The following is a 19,030-nucleotide window of genomic DNA, read 5'->3' as shown; positions in this document are numbered from 1 at the left end:
GTCGTGGGGCCCCCTCCACCACGAGCTCCATGGGCCCATCCCCCTAGACTCACGGTTGCCTCCCTCCCCGGTGGAATTATCCCCTGCCCGGTTAGCTTTTCCTTCAAATTAATCCAGGATACAGTAGTTGCTTCATTTGCTCCCCATGCACGCAAACCACAGAGCCAAAACGAACAGAAATAAATACGGAATTGAAATGCACCAGGGGTTTCTCGGCAGGAACCAGTTCAGCAAGGTACCCGCGTTTTGCCAGAGCCTCTGCGGTGTTTCAGGTGTGATTTGCATCCTCCCCGCCCTCTGGGCAGTTCCTTCACTCCTAGCGCTTCCCCTGTGCACGTCCTAGTTTCATGGTTGTGCCTCAGTTTCTCTGGCACCACAAAATCCACTTCTTCACTCTCAGGATCTTGCAACTTCTTCCTCGTGCCCTTTAAAAGAGTTACACTTTCCAAGAAGACTTAAAAAAAAAAAAGGGACAAGAAATGGATATAGGTTCTGTAAGTGTTAAATAACTTTCTCAGCATGTATTAAAGGAAGATTGTATTTTATCAACGGCTGATTGATGCAGTCCTGTGAACCTGAGGGCTTGTCTATAGTATCATATTTATTTAACCTGCTGGGGGGCTGTGTTCGGGGGCAGCCTGCTCACGCTGACAAGAGCATTGTACATTACACACTACCCCAGGTATTGTGATTGATTGTCCCCACCCCAAAGCCTTTGGTTCATAATTTAGCACAGCAGGCTCTGCTTCACAGACTAGGTAAAAAAAAAAAAAAAAATCCTGTAAGAGATTTCAATGAACAACTACTGCTAACAAACCTTCCTCCACCTGCAATCTCCAAATAGTTTAAACGCTTCTCCAGACTGTTCAGTTTTTGTAATTAATAATTACAGAGCATGCGAACTTTATTTACCCTAGTTCCCTGAAGTGTGATCAGATGATTCATCGACAGTCTGGGGCTGGACCAACATTCCCCGCATGGGGCAGTGGGTGGTACTGGAGTGGAGAGGCAGTGAGGACAAGGTCAAACTGTGTAGGCTTCTCCTCTTTCACTGCTGTTTTTTTTCTTTTTCCCACAGCAGGTTTAAAGTGTGCCAGCCATAGAAAGGCAGACAAAATTGTTCTTTCCCACGCCTGCTCTTCTGAGTTTGCTTTGTGGATTTAGTTTCTAAAGTCTGCAGGTAGTAAACTGGATTCTTGCTAGGTGTACTTACTTCTAAGGAGGAGGAAAGATTTCTTTCTTCTTCCTCTTCCTCCTCCTCCTCCTCCTCCTCGTCAGCTGTTCAGGGTGCAAACAAACACAGTATTTGTGTATTTTCAAGGTAATGGATGCAATGTTATGGGCACATCCTAAAGATTCTGAAAGTTGTGACCTAAGTTAGATTACATAGTGCAGGACCAATAAATGATTACTTCCTATTGGATTTTTTGACTAAAAATCCAATTTCTGTGGCTAACACTAGTAAAACATACATGCGTGTCATGTGTCAACTTATGTATTTTTAATGCATGTTTTTGTCATGATAAAATGGGGCACATTTTTTCTGTGCATCTTATTGGATAACTATTATTCTGGCTGGTAATATTTTTATGTCTCTGTGTGTAAAAGCAACATTTTCAAGTTGTGCTGATTTCTACCCACAGACATGTTTTTTATTGTACTTGGTGTTTTTACATTTGTCTTTTAGAGATTCTTGAAGCTTGGAAAGGTCATCTTAGAATTTGTCTATCAGTTTTATTTTGTCACCTTGGGTCACATGGGGGTCATTACCAAAATGATTAATTGTGTGAGTGTATAATGCTGCAGTCCAGGGAGGGAATTCGTAGTATTTTAAAAAGGGATTTTAAGTGCATAATCTCTCCTCTCATAAGCCAATACACCTAAAGTGTGTTTCCTTTCCACTCTTAGTTTAATATTAGGGGAGTTTTTAAAAAATACACCTAGTGAGGGCAGGTAATAGTAACATTGCCAAAATTTTCTTCCTTATTTTTGGGTATTATTCATTAAAGTGTATCATTTGGCTTCATTGCATATTTATTTTTATTTTCATTGCATTTATTGGTACTTTTTAGGTATACAGTAAGTCACATTCATCATTGGGATCTTGTACCTTTACATGACAGGTCTTGGTTCTTATTTTTTCCCACATCCCTGCCCTCTCTTCACTCCTTCCTCCCTTCCCTATTTACAAAGACTTTTGTTTCCATTTCTTCCTTGTCTTATTTTTTTTCTTTTCCTTTTTAAAATGACGATAAAGACACCAACCAAATGTGATACACTCTTCTGATTCCATGTAGTCTTTTCTTTTGTCACATATGCTTTATTTCCGGTGTTGCTAAAGTGTTTCTCTTACTGTCTCTTGTTTGGGACAGATCTGGGAGGTCCCCATGGCCTGTTTTCTTTGCTGATAAAACTGTGTTCAGCACCTCTTTTTATCTCTATATGTTACTCTTTATCCTTAGATGATCAATGACAAAAACCCACAACATTTGTCCAACTCCAGGAGATGCATCTTTCTGCTGAGAAAACAGACTTTATCAAAAGTAAGTACAGCCATGATATTCCAAGAGAAAGTGAAAGGACAGCCTAGCAAAGAAAATATTTACCTATGCCTCCATGGCAGATGGGGGCACTAAGGCAGACCAAGCAAGGTGAAGGAAAGGCCAGTGTTGGTGGTGAACTAATTATAAACATTTTAATCACATGAGCTAAAGAAGTCGAGATGCCACGGGAATCGATCTGCAGCACTAATCCAAGGTGCTTCTGAAATCATAGGCTTGCATGGAGAATACACCTTTTAAGGCCATTCACTACCAAGTTTCTGTAATAGACTACTAGGTACATTACCCATAATAATGAGGAAAATAATTTCATTGTTTCCTGGGGAGTTAAATAAATCAAACAGGTCCTATTTATTTGCAAGGGGACACTCTGACCGTACTTAATACATGCTCGCATGTCTCTACACATGCCAATTAACTTTTTTGAAGTTTGGCCACTTCTTAGTTGTGCAGCCCTTGGGAAGCTTCCTGAATTTCCCCATCCCTGGGTTTCTTCGTGTTGTGAAATAACAGTAAGAACATCAGGAGTTGCTGTGAGGATGATGTGTGACACTCTCACAGCAGAGCCTGACTTGTACGCATCCTAGTCACTCACCAGTTATCATTTTATAGCCTAGATGTATACGGATGTCTTAATATTATCAATCGTGTTTTTGATATGATTACCTACACTTTTGCAATGAGACTCTGACATTTAAATTCACCCCCCTTTAGATAAATAAGGCCTCTTCCTCTAGGAGCAATCAGACTTACAGATCAAAATCCCCTTGCTTATAAGTTCCTGGCTTGTCCACTTTGATTTCTGCTCCATTCTCCGGGTCGAGGCCAGCACTCAGCAGGTTCACTCCCCTGAACAACAACCAAAGAGCACCATTGCTTCCTTACACTTTTCAAAAGTTCCGATGCCAGGCTTTCCCATATTTAGCAGGCACACGAAAAAGCAAAGCTGTAGCTCAGCCTTGCTATTCATAATTTTCTTACATTATGTTCCCAGGTTCCCCTCCTGCTGACTTAAGGAGCAGCGGCTCTGCAATGATCTTTCCTGTGCTTCAGCCTATCAATATGAGGCATAATTAAAACAATTAAACTGTAAACTTGAATTGACCCTATTGAGGCTGCTCAAAAGCCTGCAAGTTTCCAAATCGCAAGGCTGCCAGCCAGGGGACAAAGTGGTCACAGTCTTCCCTGTGTCCCCCGGCCCCAGATGCACTAATTAGTCTCCTGTGTAAATGCCATGCTCACATTGGCTCTGGGCAGAGGTGGGAACTCCACCGAGATGTTTGTGCACCAAATCACAGGGAAACTCTACTAAGGGCACTCCATGAGGTCAAACCACCCTGTCACTTGCTCTGTGGCCACTCTGTTTGGTAGGAATGCCTGCATGTTCCTTCTACGCGTTTGCTTTATGCTAAATATCTAAGTCCTTCAGAATCTGTTTTAACATCCTTCGTTCATGCTATTGAAGGTGTTACTGATGTTTTAACACCCTTGTTGGAAGTAGCCTTTGAGCTTATTATGCATGTCATATGTGCCAGGCACTATGAGGTTGGCTAAGTCCGAATTTATTTCTAACTGAAAGAGATAGGTCCAAATAGCACGTTGGAATGCTGATTAAGAACTAGGGTCTCGATGTGAATAGGCTGAAATAATAAAAATGTTCAGGGTTTGACTCTTTTCCAATCCACGCGTTGGGATTTAGAATGAAGACAAAACCAGTTTGAATAGGAAATGATAGCAGCGTCACTTCAACTGTGCAAGAGCTTTCTTTTTGATTTTGAGCTGGTGCCTTGCCCTTGGGATGGTAACCTGAGATGAACACTGAAGGAAAACAGAGTGTGTGAAAGATGGCCCCGCACCCCCCACCTTCTCTCCGGGCCACTCAGTGCGGATATAGAATATGACTTGCTTTTGTTCCAGTCAGATTCTCAGAGCCTCAGGTATGAAGAGTTTTCAGTTCGTGTCCCTTCCCCCAACCGACTGTGCAAACAAGCGTGGACAGGAGCTGGTGTTTTCTGACACGTGTTCCTCTTCACCGGGCCCTGGGCGCCCCTCTCCTTCCTCTCTTCCATCAAGGGTCCACTCCTCTCCTTTTCAGCGTGTCGAATTCAGGAAGGCAAACTGCTTCCACGCTGCGTGTGTCCCCCAAAGACACGAAATCCTGAGATGCTGGGCTTGGTGTGAGATCGAGGTGCTCAACCTCCCGCCGGGAATGGGCACATGTAAATATTCCTCCTGAACATTGTCTTTCTGTTCTCTACTTTAAAGGAAAAGTGAATTTTCGACGTTTAAACTCGGCTCTGGTGTTAAGCATTTTCTGTCTTTTTCCTTTATTCTCTCTTTTTGGACAAGGGTAAAAGGAATTTTACTGAAATATACAAACCTTGCTACGGTGTCTTTTCACAACTGTTCTACAGACCTGGCATGAATCTTTGGCTTTCTCACATTCAGACTAATAATACTTTCAGAGGTGTTTAAACGGCCCTCCACAAAGGTATCGGGCTACCCCCAGAAAGGCAAATATACCACAGTGATGTTTTGCTTCCTACACGTGAATTGTTTGGACTTAAAAAAAAATTTTTTTAACTCATATACACATTCTTTTAAAAAAAACATGGCCCTTTCTGAGATTTAACAAATAGTTAAACAAGTTTACACAGTTCTTTCCCCCGTTTCTTTGAAGTACACCTCCTAAGTAAGCACACACTTTAACTTGCTTTCCTATTAGACAGCTTTTTTCTTTATTGCCTTTTCATAGCACAGCTATCAAAAATAAGATAATGTCCAAAGATCTGGGGCCTAATCAGCTTTCTGGCTGAGTTTAAAGAGTCTGGAGATCGTTTCGAGGTAGCTCTGGTTATGTGTGCAGCCCATACTGGTGTTTGCTCTGACCCATTTTGATGGAGAGAGTAAAGTGTTTGCTAGATAAGGTGAAAGGAACCAGCCAAAAAAGCTAGGCTCTGTTTGATAAACCCTGACATATTTAGCCATTTTTCACACACATAAAAGGAAGCTTTAAAACTCCAAGGAAAATAGAGGTGTCCATTCAAGCACACCAATGTTTATCAAGACAAAAAAAAAAAAAAAAGGTAAATAAAAAAAAATTGGCATCGTGTAGTCTATTAAATTAATTAGCTCTAGAGCTTATCATTAAATTGAAAAGCTGGCTGAAATACAAGGCTATTTCTTGTTGTTACTTAATGTGAAAGGTAGGTTCTTTAAGTTAATGTACGTTGGAGAGAAAGTTATTTTGCTTGGCTTGTGTGGCCCTGGTGGAAGATTTGAGAGCCTCCTGCAAAGGAGCTCATGGATTAAAGCCACACGTTTGTGAGGCCAATTTGCACGTGCTTGGGATAAGAACAGAATTTGAAATTAATGCTGAAATACGCGGTGGCATTTTTTGTAAACTGACCTGTAGCTGGAAAACAGATTGAAAAAAGCCAGAGTAAAAACATACCACCTGGTACGTTACAAGGCTCTTATGTTCTCAGAATCCAATTAAAGTAAGTTCACACGTAAGCATGCTGTAAAATAACACAACTTACATATTTTACAAAGTGTTAGGGGTAAATCTTTTATCGCTTTATGCAAATTTTCCTTTTCTAGGCAGAGGAAAGGAAAAAACCCAAAAGTTTCACAAATTAAAATCATCACTCAAATAAGAATTTCCATTATATAAATATAATTGCGGCTCCACTTTTATACTGTGATGAGTCTGAGTTAATTTAGATGGAAAGATCAACTTTAAATCAATATTGTAGTAAATTTGCTAACTGGTTTCTTGGAAAAGATTCTTTTCTAGTCACTATTTTTTTCTAAATTACAAGTACTTAGTAAACTAAAGAAATATCCTCCAATGATTAGTTCCTCTATAGGATATTTAATAATATAATCACTGTAATCATCTAAATTTCCAGAAATGTGTTTCTTCTATATATTAATTATTTTAAATATTTTTATGGCTTGGTGTTAATAATCTATATGAGTGTACATTTTTAGATGAATTTAATGTCAACTAGGGATTAATGTGCATTAATTAAATTGACTGTAACTTCTATAATGAGTAACAAGGATTTAGTTTTAATACTGATGATCTTAATAAAGCTTCTCTCTACTTTTCAGTATTTTATCAACATCAGGAATTATTTTTATTAGAAGGTAAATTAATTTAATATTGGCAGTGTGCTGAAGTATGAAATAGATCAAAGGATAGCAAAATGACTGTTTTTATTATCGAGGTTTTATAATCAAACCACATAACTTTCTATTAAAAAGGAATCAATTTATACCAGCTATTTAAAAATAAAAACATAAACTGGACTTCACATTTAATTTTCTTTTGAGTATTATTAAACAGCCAGCCATCTGATAGCACTGCACACCCATGGTATATAGCTTATAATGCAAATAATGTTTATCACGTTTGGTTCAGTTCTGTTAAGTAGTATAAAAGTCACATTTTACACATGTATTAAGAATAAAACTATGGTCTCAAAAGGCAGATTATTAAAAAAAAAATCCTGGCAGAAATCTGAAGTCTCTGATATTTATTTCCTTTTCACTGTATTGACAAAGATACACACCACCCCAGATACACGCAGGGAGTGCCAAAGGCTCCCGGGTGTGCCTGCGCTGTCCCTGCATGTGATTAGATGAGAGAAAAAGACCAGCATTAGCCTAGTGCACCAGACCAATCTGAAGTTCTTATTCTTGCTTTTGGGATGTGGTCATTGGAATCATAGGCTATAATTCCATAAGGTACCTATTTATTTATTTACTATCATTTTGAATTGGAAGATGGATAAGAAATCCATGGATAAGCAAAAGCCAAATCATACTCATTGAATTTCTGTACTGAAGTGTCACACTATACCCTTTAAATATGTACAATTATTGTATGTCATTAAAAATAGAAGAAACTATACCCAAACCAAAAGCAAACAAGAACCCGGGCTCAGCCTCCCTTCCTCCCACCCTCCCTTCCTTCCTTCTCTTCCCTTCCCTTCTCCTCCTCCATCTTCTCCCCCCCTTCCCTTCCTCCCTTCCTCCCTCTCCCATTCTCAATAGCAGCCGTTTCAGTAGTCTAAACTCATGTTGAACTCTGTCACTGACCCCCTCATGAAGGCTTCTCACAGAATCATACTCAGTTGTTTTCCCGCAAGTTCTGCCTTGTGCTGAAGGTTCTACAAGTCAACCTACCAACTCCTTACATTTACAGCAAGCGCATGCAGTGGACTTCAGCAGGTCATTGCGGGCACCTTGCAAAGTTCCTCTTCCATCCAATCAGGTATGAGGATGGGACAGAGCGAAATTAAGCAAAGAACTATTTATTAACTATAATCCTGGAAATACAATAGTCTAGACCAGAGGATTCTATTAAGAAATGCCACACCCAGATTTAGCCACCAGTTTGCCAGTCTAGCATGGCTTTTACTAACATGATCTCAATTCAGGCATTGCCATTCAAAAAGATAAAATCCACTTTTTCTGGCTTGTCGAGAATATGAGACAAGGTATCCAAAATTTCTGGCTCTGTGTCTGGCATCAAATATGGTTTCTATGAAGGATGAATCTCATGGTTATTTCCCAAAGGTTGTGACCCTAATGGAACTCGGTGCAGAAACCAAATTATTTAGAGTACCCTTGAGAGACAGTTGGGTGGAGACGTGCAAAATGCTTCCAAGGCTTTCAAAGGGAAGAGCATAGAACACAGATCCTGCAGCTTGTGGATCTCGGCTCAAGATGGATACGTTTCTTACAATTCAGTCGGTTTCAAAACATTTAAAAAAATGACCATGCCATTTGTCCAGGGTGGGAGAGGGGATACTTGGATTATGCCAGAGTTGCCCGTATCATTACCTGCCCCTCCCCCATCATTGTTTTGCAAACCTGGATGCATAAAATGGAAACACCTGGGAAAACAAAAAAATATCCATACTACGAGCAACCAAGAAATGTCTTCTTTCACAGACACGAGTGTGCCATTTACAAGTATAGTTTCTAGTACTTGTTAGAAATGAGACACTTTGGCTGTGTAATGCCAAGATCTAGTTGTCCCCTTTGAAACCCAGAAGTCACACTGTCTCCCTGCTCTGAGTAACATTCTGATGTGGGAAGAAGAAAATGCACATAAAGGACAGTGGCAAGGGGGGAAAGATGCAAAACCACAGTGTAGAGAGTGTCACACACGAAGCTAAAATTCTGGTCCAAGTGACTCTTCCTTTTAACAAAGGGTAGTGTGATAAACAGCAATCGTTTTTATAACACATTACGTATTTGATTCCTAACTTTCTTGTAGAGTTCGCTTAAACTTTCTGCTCCTAAGTTTGTATCTCTGGAATGGGGTGGAGGAGCAGAGCTGGGTCAGGAGTCGCCAAGCCAAATTGTCCACAGAAGCCTGACAGCGACAGAGGTGAATGACCCCAGAGATGTGCCAGGCGTGGGACTGGAGGGGACCATTGCAGACTGGAGTGTACAGGCCAGGAGCTGCTATTGGACTCTGGCTGAATGTGGCGATGCAGACACTGTTTTGCCACACTTTCCGATTTTATAAGATAAACTGGAAATTTAGTTTTTGAAATATGCAAACAGCTGTGTAAAAATTCTTTTGCTGTTCCAAGTGAAAAACTCTGGGGCCCGGGTCTATCCTGTGGGTCCATCCTGTGGGTCCTTGCTGGTTTATTTAGAGTGGCTGATGGGAGTGAAAGGTAACTTCTAGTATCTGTGTGTTACAGCAGGACTTTTAAACTTTCTGGGTACATGAGAATCACCTGGAGATCTTGTTACCTAACAAACTCCTGGGCTACACGGTAAGAGATTCCAAGTTGCACTCTTTCCAGCCTCCCGGCAGATGCTGAGACTCCACGGGAGTGGAAACATCACATGCTACTCCTGCTGGCTTGGTGGTGAGTAGGCATCCCGCTGAGGATTCCTTCCATGGGGCTTTCTGGCTCTTCCTTCTTCTGCTCTCCCCTACCCTTCCAACCTTGAATCCACACGAAACCTTGGGAATGACAGCAGCTTGTACTTTGGCTTTGGGATGGGAAGTTGGTGGCGCACTGATGTGGCTGGAATCAGCCTCGTTAACTTGGCAGAACAGGCCCATCCTACTGAGAAGACAAGATCACCCCTAAATACCTCACAGCCAAACTGCTTTATGAACTAATGTAGCAAATGGCACATGTTGGGTGACTGCTTGGTCCCCTGACCAAGGCAGATAGATATATTCTCTTTCTTAACTCACAGGTGAAGAAACTCAATCTTGAGGAGGTAAAACTTCTCATTCTAGGTCTTTGCAGGAACTGAGAGGCAGAACAGAGACTCCCAAAATCACGTTAGGGTTCCAAAGCCTCTTGCTCTTTGTGGCACCGCCACACACACACACACACACACACACACACACACACACACACACGATATTGATAGATATATTCTCTTTCTTAACTCACAGGTGAAGAAACTCAATCTTGAGGAGGTAAAACTTCTCATTCTAGGTCTTTGCAGGAACTGAGAGGCAGAACAGAGACTCCCAAAATCACGTTAGGGTTCCAAAGCCTCTTGCTCTTTGTGGCACCGCCACACACACACACACACACACACACACACACACACACACACGCACACGATATAAGTGACACACACTATGAATTATACTGTTCTTTGCCCCATGAAGGATTGAAAATGCAAATTATATTACCAAATGAAATACATTAGAATCAAGTAAAATAAGAAGGAAAGAAATACGGAGCACAAAATAACATTCTGTAGACTTTGGGCTCCTGCTAGAGGTCAGGAACCTGATGGAGCTCGTAAAGAAAGGGCACACTGTAAGGGCAGCCTGCTGTGTCTCTCATGGATGCAGATGAGGTGGAAACAGAGAGGAAGCGGAAGTGGGTAGAATCCCATGTGTCCAACAAGCCCGGACCTGGTCTCCAGGTCCCAGATGTCCTCTTGGGCTTGTGACTGATTTGGCTACCTCGGTGCTCATGGGTCTGCCTGCATCTGAGAGATGGAGGAAGCATGGGTGAAGCCAACTAGAAATACTCATTGCTGTTTAAGTAAAGCAACTCACATGGTGCTGCCCATGTCCTTGTTCCTTTAATTCCATTCATATGTTGGCCTGCACAGCACATAGAGAAGTTCTTAGTTAAAAGAGCACCATCAGGTTGATGATAATACTTCAGCTTAATCGCTCTACATCAAATGTAAAAGCAGGCCCTTCACTCGCTTTAATACTTGAAGCCCTTCCTTGGTCTTCCCGTTTCACTTTTTAGAGGTTCCATTCATTTTAGAGGTTCACATTCATTTGGTTGTGGCTCAGCTACAGAATACTACTTAACACGCAGAAGATTTTGAGTTCAATCTCCAGCAACCCCCCAAAATTAACATAGGAAAGAAACAAGACCGAAATCTCCAGTTTTCTTCTGGCTCGAACACTTGGGAAAGCATTACTCAGAATGCGATTTAATGGACTCGGCCATGAGAAAAAGAGGAACGGGGGGTGGGGTGGGGGAAATCCTCAGGACACCAGAGCCAAGCATCCATCTGAGAGGGAGCCAAGCAGCTTCTGAGGCAGCCGTGGGACTTGCGGAAGGGAGCCGCCTCTTTCATTCCATCACTGTGCACTGTGAAGAGAAGCCAAATGGCTCAGAGCAGAGTTCAGCCCAGGCTGGAAGGTGTTTCCAAGGAATTTGCATCTTCTGCCAACTGGATCACTTGAGTCGTCTCTCAACAGGACATTCCAAGCACAGTGCTCATGTGAAGTCCTCCGGCGTTAACTGGGAGCCCAATCTGGGCTTGGCTTCCCAGACCTGCCCCATCCTGGTTTCAGAACTTCACCTGGGTTTGCAGGGAACATTTGGCACCAAGCACTCTCTCAACGCTTGCTTTTATAATTAAGTTTCCAATAGTGACTCCCCAGTGCTGTACCCGCAGTCTGAAAATGGGTCCCTTCCTATTTATTTTTAACTATGTTGTTTACTGCAAATTAAATAAAAGCAAGAAAGCAAGCAGAGTACCTGGCGAGGCTTCCTCCGTAGCAGGTGTCATTGTTCTCACTCAGGCTGGCCTCTCTGAGAGCTGAGTTCCTCATCGCATTCTTCTGCAGATTGGCCTCTGAGATCTCTAGGAGGGCAGTGGTGGCTCTCTCCCTTCTGCTTCACTCTGGGCGTCACTGTTCCTCTTTCAGAGTCTGCGAGCAACCTGATAGCAGGAAGCACATTTTAAACCAAATAAGTCCTTTCAAAAACAGATAGTATCACAGATCACAGCATGTGTAACCCCCAGCCTGCTTAGTTCTGAGCCTATGTTGTTGAGGGGCTATCTGCTCTTTTACCGGTAGCACCCTGATTTTCCTGGGGAGGCATCCCCTTCCCACAGTCGGTTCCTGTGGCTCTAGTGCAGCTGCCTTCTCACATTTACCTGGCCAAGGCAGCTGGCCCATCCGAATTCGGCAGAGCTGGTATCAGTGAGGATTAGGTTTGGTGTTCAGAGAAAGAGATTCAAAGTGAACGTGGCTGCCACAAGATACACTTTAGTTCTCTCTTACTAAGAAGTACAGATCTAGGTTGTTTGGGGCTGCAGGAGTTGTGGCCCTTATTTTATTAAAAAAGAGAAATTTAGCTGGGCAAGGTGGCAAATGCCTGTGATCGCAGCAATTAGAGACTTAGCAAGACCCTGCCTCGAAATAAAAATAAAATAAAATGAAGGGCTGGGATCTAGCTCAATGTGAAAGACCTAGTTTCAACACCCTGTGCCCCCCCCGATGTACTAACTCTAAAATGCATATGAAAATACAAAGAACTGAAATAGAGTAGTTAGGCAAGGTCAGGTTGGACAAATAAACCAATGAAACAAACAGATGGCTGAAACAGAAATGGACCTATGCACATACACCATCAGTTCCTTTTTAACAAGGACACAAAACAATTCAGTGAGAAAGAGGAGATTTTCCCCCATAAATAGACTGTAACAAATGCGTATTTAAGGGAAATTTTGGCACTTACATTATACCATATACAAACAATGATTCCAGATGAACTGAAGACCTAAAGTAAAAGCAGAAATTTTCCACTGCCAGAAATAAAAAAGAGACTGCCTTTGAGATCATAGACCTGGCCAAGATTTTTTTGACAGAACATGAAAACATTTAAAAAACATACAAGCCGGACATGGTGGCACACTCCTATAATCCCAGCACTCAGGAGGCTGAGGCAAAAGGATTGCTGAGTGTTCGAGACCAGCCTGGGCTACATAGTGAGTTCCAGGCCAGTCTCAACTACATAGTGAGACCCTGTCTCAAACAAACAAAAAAACAAACAAAAAATACAAAAAATAAATTTAAAACTGAAAAATTTTACAACAAATATTTAAAATCCCATATATCAAAAGACATTGTGAAGAATGAATAGGGTACGCTTTTCTTCATTTTATAGAATTTTGGTATCATTTGGACCCTTTAATATGAAGTAGCTAGTTTTTAGACCTTTCTTTCAAAAGATGGTTTAACTTGCTTTCTCTCCCTAAAACTTGTTTGGTGTTCTCTCTCACCGTTAATCATAACATCACTCTCCAGCTTTCAGCTTTCTGTTGACTTTTGTGTGACTGGAGTATTCTTTGCCTTTCCACATGTACAAAGACTTAGAACCAATTCATTCCATCTACGCGATTACTTCTCTGTCTATAAAGCTCTCCACCAGGATTTCCTTGGAAATATTTCCGTCATAGCTTCATTTTGCAGACAAAGAAAACTAAGCGAATAAAGCGTGTCCTGGAAATCTGACAGTCTTAGCGTTGAAAAGTTCAGCACTGAAAATTTAAAAGAGGCAAACAAATGAGTCCTCCGAATACTGATGTCAGAACATTCCCCGAATTCCTGTTTGATTGCTGCTCCAGAGACAAGCCTCATTAAAATGAAGTTGCCATTTTTAGATTCTTTCTTGGCAATACCTGGATAGTGCCAATTAAACCTGGAAGAGAACCACTACATATGAACAATTCTGTGTAATATGGGATGTGTGTGTGTGTGCGTGTGTGTGTGTGTGTGTGTGTATGTGTGTGTATAGCATAAACTGAAGATATGTATTCTTTTGAAAGACTTTTTAAATAGTCTAATTTTGCCGTGATTAAAATTTGATGCTGTCAAAAGGGAAGGGAGCTGGTAGGTTGGTGAAAAATTGGTGGGAGAAGAGATTGTTTTATTTGAGATTGTCCAACTGTCTACTTTCTAATAGACATCTACTGTTACTTCTCCCAGCACAGTCACAGGGTGTGAAGTCTTTCTTAAATAGTATCCTCTCACTGATGCGGTACTATTGAACCCAAAACAAAGTCACAACTCCACTAGTTTATGATGGTCTTCTGGATTGGGGTACCCTCTTTCAATGTGAAGCCTTCACAGTGTCCTAATTGCCAAAGTTCCTCACGAGGGAGCTAATACTGGCATTCCCCCAGCAACATTCATGGAGTAGAATTTAAGCTTCACGACGTTTTGTGGTTTGTGAGCTCTCCATCACTGAGGTAATCAGAGTTATGGAGAGGAAAGGCTTATTTCAGCTCACAGGGCCAGATGTTTCAGACCATGATCATTTGGCCCCATTCTTTTGAGCCTGAGGGAGGCAGCACATCGCAGTGGGAGCGTGTGGCGGAACACAGCCACACACCTCATGGGAGGCAGTAGAGGAGTCAAAGGCAGGGGCTGGAGTCCCAGAATTCCCCAACAGGACATAGACCTATGACTCAGAGACCACCTGTTAAAGTTTCCATCAGCTCCTAATAGTGCCATGGTCTGGGGACCAATTTTTTAACACATAGGCCTTCAGGGGACACTTAAAATCCATTCTGTAGTGCATAGGTTCTTCATGTATTTGACTGTGACGAGCCCGTATTTTGAGGCTGTTCAGGATCCAGTCCCACTTCTAATGTGCCCATCTCTTTGGGGTTCTGGGGCCAGTACCCAGGTGTATCCTCCTGGTAGAGTTCTCCAATGGGACAGATTCAGACAGACGTGAGCACATGTCCTAAGCCTTGTCCATAGATCTAGGAAGAGAGAAGACTTCCTCTTACTGTTGATCACTCCAATCAGGTGATTTCTACAATGGGGGGGGGGCTTCATGGGTCTGTGGCTACCCCAGAGAGCAGTTGTTGCTATTGCCTGGTTCCGTGCCCCCGGTTCTCCAGGCTTCTGACATGTCCTGCTTTTCTAACGGATCCAACACATTTTCTTTGCTGTATATTAGCCAGAGAGAGAGGGAGGGAGGGAGGGAGAGAGAGAGAGAGAGAGAGAGAGAGAGAGAGAGAGTGTATAATTTTAAAAAATCTGTTCTCAAAGGACCCATCTACATAAGTTCTCTGTTGAAAGCTTTGGAAGTAGTTTCAAAGCAGGACTGATGGGAAATCCAGCAGCAATAATACCTGATCCTTTTGAACAAAAAGGGGCATCACTGGGAGAGAAAGCTCTTTCCAATGCTTACCAAATAATGCTACTCCTATTACCATTATTATATTTCCCTAACCAGTCAGAGAGTAGCAGTTTGGTTGGACAAAGTGTCACAGAATTCTGTTTTAATATCAAATTATCCATTTCCCAACTCTGGCTCATAGTGATTGTGCCTAAGGTTTTCCAGGTGTCAAGAGTTATAGTGAGCACAATTCACGCGTGGTCATATTTAACTCCGAAAACAATCTGCAGAACTCGACACTGTTATCCTTACTTTACTGATATAGAAATAAACTTGGAGAGGTTAAGATGCTCATCATAGCTGAGAAGTGGCAGAGCTAACATTATCTAAAGAATGAAACCATAGCACTTACCCTATACTAATATAATAATTATGTGTTTCCTCATAAACCTGTTTTCTGATTACACAGATTGTGCAAATAGGTAATTTTTATTCTTAATGTTTATTCCTAGCTCCAACCACAAATTTAATTAATAGATTTCATATTTATTTTACTTGTTTATAAAAATATGCTTTGGTTTTATGATTAGATGACTACATGGCAGGGACTATAACCTAATTACATATTGCTTAATTATTGGTGTATTAGTTAATTATATGAGTTAATTTTTAAAATTAAGTCATTATATTTTATAACATTGCAGTTCTGATGTCAATTATATTTCTCTGTTAATTTGAAAATTTGACTCAAGCACTATTAAGTATTCAGTTAATTTTCATAGGATTAGTAGAGGTTAGTGAGACTTTACATATAAAATATACATTCATACATACAACATATAACACATCTTAAAATTATTTGCTATGACATATGAAAAATATATGAAGTATTAAGAAAAATGTGCAAGTCACTTCCTTTTTAATTTTTTATTTTATGAAAAAATTTCATAATCAAGTAATAAGAGTAGCAATCGTTAGTACCCTGTGGGTGAAATTTCAACTTTGAGATAGCTTTCGTTTTGGGGAAATTCTTTATTTAAATTTGGCTTTTTGTGGTCTTAGCGTTCTGTCCCATGACTGTAAGTGGAAACTGTTCCGTATTGAAAACCTCCTGTGAGTGAATGCCTTAAGCACGTGGCCAGCTTCCGCTCAGGAAGTTGTTTTATATGCTCCACATTGGCAGAGCTTCTGGCACAATACATGTTTCTTGAATTTGAATTTTGAATTTAAGTGAAATGATGCTGAAAATTTTACATTAGCCACAGCCATCCATCTGAATTTAAGTCAGCAGTTGCGATCTTGCACATGAGTATCATTAATAATGCAATTTCTAGTAAGATGGTTTTGGGGACAGAAACAAAATGAAACAGTTCCTCTCTGAGATGTCTGTTTCCATCATGCATGGCTCCATCTTTATTTGACTTGAACAAAAATGATAGAATATGTTATCATTAAGGTCTCTGATACTTCATGGCAAAATAACTCAATAAATTTCATCCTCTATTCTATTTTTGTAGGGACAAAGAAATTGAAGCCCAGAGATGCTGAGTGATTTACCATTGTCACACAGCTCTCTGCTGCCAGAAGTGGCTATTGAGTGTAGTGATTCTGGGTCGTAGTTTAGTATTTCCTCCACTGCCCCTACCCTAGGGCCACTTATTACATTAAGCCCAATACTTCTTTACTTGTTTACTTGTCTTGTGAAAGACTTTGGGATGAGAAATTCCTATGAATAGCTAAAAGGTTTCTAGTACTACACTACCCTAATAAAGAATCATATAAGTTCACACAACCTCATTGTAAGGGGTTTATTGAGGGTGATCAAAGACCTTACAAAGCATGTGTATTCCCTTTCATTGAATGGTTTCATCAGTTAGAAGTTATTCCCACAAAAACAGTGACCAAGGTACTGAAACACACACACACACACACACACACACACACACACACACACAGAGAGAGAAAGCGGGCTGTGGGGGGGAGAGGATTCTTCATAGCATTGTTTTCAGCAAGAATAAATTGGAAGCCTACCACATGTCCCCCAGGGGCAATGATTATGATATAAGATTATGTAAAGAAAGGAACACACAATCCCTTCTGTTTCTGGCATCTGACCAGATGTTTTTGTGGTCTGACCAAAACCCACCTCCTTTATCTCATGGTAAGCAAGTTAGGTAAGTGGCCACCCAGTGAAAGACCATATTTCCCAGTGGCCTCTTGTGCCTAGATCCACCCATGAGAAAAATGGAGTAGGAGTAGAAGTGATGCTCCCCACTTCATGCTTGGGCCCCTAAAACCTTGCACCTATATTCCTCTGGTTTTTCTTTTCTCTTCTTATAAACTACAGAATGGATGTGGCTTTGACCCTTCAAATTCTTTTTTCCTAGAGTGAAGTTGGGACATTTCCTGGCTCTGTAAGCTGGGCAGAAGATTGAGAAATTTAACTAAACCTCATGCAAATTTTTCAACTTCCTCTATTTTAATGTCTCACCCCTTCACTTTTGTTTCAGGGTAATCAATCTGGTGCTGCTCATTCCTGCACCCGTGGAGTGTTCTCCAGGTAGCACATGAGGGTTTGCAGGTTCTTCAGTATTTGGCTTATGACCCAGTCTCTGGGATTTGCTGTTTTAGTTGCCAGTCTCCCACCTGTTTTTCAGCTGCAGAAGTCTTACACCTTTATCATTATCTTCCATTCACCTTGTACTTATATGCTTATGCGTGTGTGTGGGAGGGGATTAAACCCCTCTCTAGAATCTGGTGGGTGGGAGGATGAGTGAAAGATGAATGAATATGTTCATGTGAGAAGATTTGCTTAAGAGGTTAGAATGGCTGCTCATTTTCTTACTGCTAGATTTTTTTTATAGTTGTAAATAGTTTATTGCTCACGCAAAAGTTAATTTGAATATCAAATTGTGTTTTTAATGAAAACCAAAAATATTTGAAAGTGTAAACTTTTCAGTTCGTGCTCTATTTCCTCTTTTCTACCTTTTTGTGCAGAGAGAAGAACTTGGCGAATTTTTGCATCCCTGAAATTAGAGGTCTGGAACTTTTAATGCAGAACAATATTTATCCTTGCAGCCACGGAGCGTGCATTTTGCATTGTGTGGTGCATTTGAATCAACCATTCCATTCTTTCCCACCCTCTCCCTCATGACTTTGCTGTACAAATTTGCAAAATAAATAGTCTTAAGGTTGCTCTCCTGGATTTTGAGAACAAGTGAGATGAGAACCGTGAAGCTCGTAGCAAACATCCTGCCCTGAGGGGTGATACCAGCTTCTCCAACAAAAGCACTGCCTCTTTCTTCACAAGATCACGCGCAGTGTTGTCTTTGCAACATCAGCCCAGTTTCTGGAGTATCTCAGGGCAAAGGCTTTAAATGGCTTTCCAAGGAGATGAGATGACCGTCAGTCCTGGCTGCACGGTGGAGCTCCCCAGTCCCTCCAAGATCTGTATGGTAAGAGTTTGGGTGCCCACCTTTGTACTGGTATTGTATTGGGCATTGGAGCCTCCAGGAGGTGGGGCCCTACTGGAAGGAAGGTAGGGGCAAGAGCTTGAAGGACCCCTGGGTCCCTGGGTCCTGTCACTGTCTCTCTCTGTTTCTCTAGCCTCCCACTCTCCCCCACCACCCATCTCTTTCTCTCCTTCCATCCTGACTGCCATGAAGTGAACGGGTTTCTTCTACCCTGTGTTCCTGCTATGCGGTATTTCTTTATGCAGAAACAACAAGACCAAGCAATCACAGCTTTGGACAAAACAAATCTTTCCTCCTCTGCATTGATTATCTCAGGATTTTTTGTCATGGCTGCAGAAATCCGGCATAGCCCTCTTGTGGATCGATACACTTGTGGGGTGGATAAGATTCTAGAATTTTCATCTTGGGAAGAGCTGAAGGAGAACGTCTGACTGAGCTTTCAGGCGACTCTGAGGCACTCTCTGTAACTGGAATGCCACGGCACCGTATGGGTGGAAATTGACTTCTACTGTGAATCCATTCCTGAGTCCTAGGAAAAAGAAGTTGCATTGGGGGAGCACAGATTCTCTCTGGCCATGTAGTCACTCTTCCTCCCATTGTG

At 41.4% G+C, this 19,030-nt stretch overlaps 1 long non-coding RNA gene across 1 annotated transcript in view; it reads left to right on the top strand.

Annotated features, from left to right (window-relative positions):
* Nucleotides 1-4,699, top strand: part of LOC117285206 — a 5,604-nt gene extending 905 nt beyond the window's left edge. Inside the window, exons 2-3 of the long non-coding RNA XR_004516179.1 lie at nucleotides 2,463-2,543; nucleotides 4,261-4,699. This is a non-coding gene — a long non-coding RNA (uncharacterized LOC117285206). The remainder of the gene's footprint in view (nucleotides 1-2,462; nucleotides 2,544-4,260) is intronic.
* Nucleotides 4,700-19,030: the final 14,331 nt, after the last annotated feature.

The sequence above is a fragment of the Fukomys damarensis genome, unplaced genomic scaffold (genome assembly GCF_012274545.1).
Source record: "Fukomys damarensis isolate Sample0158 unplaced genomic scaffold, DMR_v1.0_HiC HiC_scaffold_7, whole genome shotgun sequence".
Classification (NCBI taxonomy): domain Eukaryota; kingdom Metazoa; phylum Chordata; class Mammalia; order Rodentia; family Bathyergidae; genus Fukomys; species Fukomys damarensis.
This window is presented reverse-complemented; position numbering and strand designations above follow the sequence as displayed.